Source organism: Trichosurus vulpecula, chromosome 4 (assembly GCF_011100635.1).
Source record: "Trichosurus vulpecula isolate mTriVul1 chromosome 4, mTriVul1.pri, whole genome shotgun sequence".
In the NCBI taxonomy this organism is placed as follows: Eukaryota; Metazoa; Chordata; class Mammalia; order Diprotodontia; family Phalangeridae; genus Trichosurus; species Trichosurus vulpecula.
Genome location: NC_050576.1, coordinates 184,561,137 through 184,564,170, shown reverse-complemented (window position 1 = coordinate 184,564,170; position 3,034 = coordinate 184,561,137). Strand labels below are relative to the sequence as shown.

General features: G+C 42.8%; 1 pseudogene; it reads right to left on the bottom strand.

The window, feature by feature from the left end:
• Positions 1 to 1,048: 1,048 nt before the first annotated feature.
• Positions 1,049 to 2,797, bottom strand: LOC118845871 (annotated as a pseudogene).
• Between the last annotated feature and the right edge of the window lie 237 nt (positions 2,798 to 3,034).

Here is a 3,034-nt window from a genome sequence, read left to right as displayed (position 1 = left end):
TGGGGGAGACATTTGGAGGCAGAGAAAAGAAATCTGTTTTCCTACTGCCTGCCTCCCCCAGACATTTGTTCTGCAGCTGGCCTCCACAAAAGACTTCAGTCAGCCAGGACTGTATGAATGTGTGTATACTAGCTGTGCATGCATGCATGCATGAGTGTGTGTGTGTGAATGTGTCTATGAGCCTGGTGTGAATGTGCTGGGTGTATGTTGCACATGTGTTGGGTATGAATGAATGAAACCTGATCTCTTCTCTCACCTTACAGCGCTCCAGGAGTCCCCATCAGCTGCTACCACTGCTGCGACCCTGGCGCCAGGATGGGGCCATGGTTTTTGTTTGTTTGTTTGCCACTCGTTGCCAGCCTGCCTAACCTGGGCTTTTGTTTGACTGTCTTTGTCAAGAGAGTGACGAACACTTCCCTTCACCTGTTGCCACTGGGGCCCCACCAGAAACCACAGCCTGGGTGTGGAGCAGTTTCTCCACCTCCCCCTCTCTTTCTTGCTCCCTTTTCAGGTACCAACATGCCCCTTCACTTCCAGCTCAACCCAGGCCTGGGCACCTGGGCACAGAGTCTCCAAATTCAATTTAAAATATTTATTAAGCAACTGCTTTGTACCTAGTACCATGCTGGGTGTTGGGGATACAGAGACAGAAAGACAAAGCAGTCTTTGCCCTCAAGGAGTTTCCATTCTACTGATGAAGTAAAATTTTCCCCTGTATCCCCTTCCCTCCTGCTTCCTAGAGACCCATTCCATATAAAAAATAATATTGGGACTAGATTATTTTTAATGTCCCTCTCAGATCCTATGATCCTTTATCTTATGAATGAGGAAAACTAGTAGACTTTATGCATTAAGACTTAGCATTATAGTAGAGATTACACAGCCAGTAGGCATCATACTTCAATAATGAGAAACTAATCAGAGTTTCAAATAAGGATATCCATGTTAAGTTACCCCACAGGGCTCTCCCTGGACCTATGGTCCTTTGTATCCTTCACAATTTCCCCCAAAGTTTTTGAGACTCCTTTAGAGTCTCACCATATCTGGCCTACTCAGAGGCTGCATTCATTAAGTTTTTCAACTTGGTAACATTTTGAGTTAGCTTATTTTTATCAACATAGAAACAACACATGGTCTTGATAAATAGACAAACTCCTTCTTGTTGAACTTTTTTCAGATCTAATGCCATCTGACTCTGAGCCACTACCTGAGACAGGGTCTGGAAACAGCATTGAGGGCAGCATTGGAATCTTCTATAGCTGCAGATATATTCACTACTGCCTTCTCAATTTCTAAAATCCCAAGCTCTGGAAACAAGGCTCAGGTGAAAGCATGGAATCCTAAGGGTTTCTTAGTTAAGGCTGGTGACAGATTTGGAAGTCAAGGTCTTGTGTATCTGTAGCTCAGGGACTAGACAGGTCATGGTGCCCATTCCTCCCTACCCTGAAAGTAAAGCCTTATAAACATAATGACCACACACGAAATAAAGCCCGTGTGTGTGTGTGTGTGTGTGTGTGTGTGTGTGTGTGTGTGTGTGTAGAGTAAGTTTATTATCAGAATAGTGGGTCCAGGTGGAATTTGGTGACCACTGTTCTTTCCCTTGTACCATCAGAGTACCTGTCTCAAAGTACCAAGGGCATCAACTTTCAAATTTTTTCCAAGAATGGGTCAGATGGTGCCAAGGGATGTCATTATAACCACAGAGTATAGTCTCAAACATCTGATTTGTAAGTGTGAAGTTGACAAAAGATCCTTCACTAAGGCAACTTGCCATATTAAATTTTGTGGGGACAATCTCTCCCCCTTCAGCTGATACATCTAAAGTGTCATTATGATAGTTTCACTTTTCCAGCTGGCAGAGGTATAATCGAGGGGGAGGATGATGGAGTTGTAGTACCTGTTTTCTCTATAATGTCATTGGGGAGGTCTTCTCACATTTTAGGTTTCCTCTGCTATTGGATCCAGGGTCCACTTCCCATACGCCATCATCAATATCAAACCACATGGTCTGGGCACATCTCTCCTTTGGAACATCACCCAAGCATACTGTTCCATTGTCATTTTGGTTACACAATGGATACTGGACCTTGCTGTTGTATTCAATATTGTGGATATCTTGCAGTTTGATTGGTATAAAAGGAATGGCTTACATGTCCTTTGTATTTCAGTCCTTTACCATATTCAGAGGAGAGGAGCCAGCCCATGTATTTCCACAGATATAGGTATTTAAGATAGGAGGAAGAATAATATACTCCATATACGAATTCATTGATTCAGTGGGATGGTGGTACTGGCATGGGGATCTGGGGAACTTCACTTTCCATGTTGTTGTTCATCCTTCATTTTCGAAGAGGACTAATGACTTCATGAGGGTCTAGCTTGACTTGTATGTGAATTAGACTTAAGCATGGCAGAGTTGCATGAAGTCATCAGCTTTGTTCTCTCTTCCAGAGTCATCGAAACCCAGTGGCAAGACAAAAGTTAAGATGACTGGTGATGGCCTAGGATGTAGTGAATGACCTTGGTGTCTTTGATGTCTGACTAAGCTCTAAGCACTCCACAGCACCTGCTTCAGCTGCCTCCATGGACATTGGAACAAATTGTTTTTTTCTACCCATTCCGCCATGTTACCCTCTTTATGACAGACTTAATCCATTAAGTTTGCTGCAGTCATGGCCCTTTGTGTGGATGCGGTGAATAGATGCTGTGGAAAGGCATGACCTGCTAGGTCAAATCTTAGGAGCACTGTTATGACAATGGGGTGTTTGTTCATCATCTCTTGCTTCATTATGGACATAGATGAGATTTAATTAATCTAGTGTTTAGCCACAGGATCAGGGTACTGATGGCATTAATTGTTAAAAAAATAAAATAAGCAACATCATCCCAGATTTGAAGGGAAGAATTCCATATAATCTACCTTCTAGTTATCTTCAATTCTCTAGTGAACTATAGTGGCCCAATTCCATATGACAATGCATCCAATAAAAAAGAGACATGGACTTTTTTTGCATGTATCCACACAGCCTTTCCT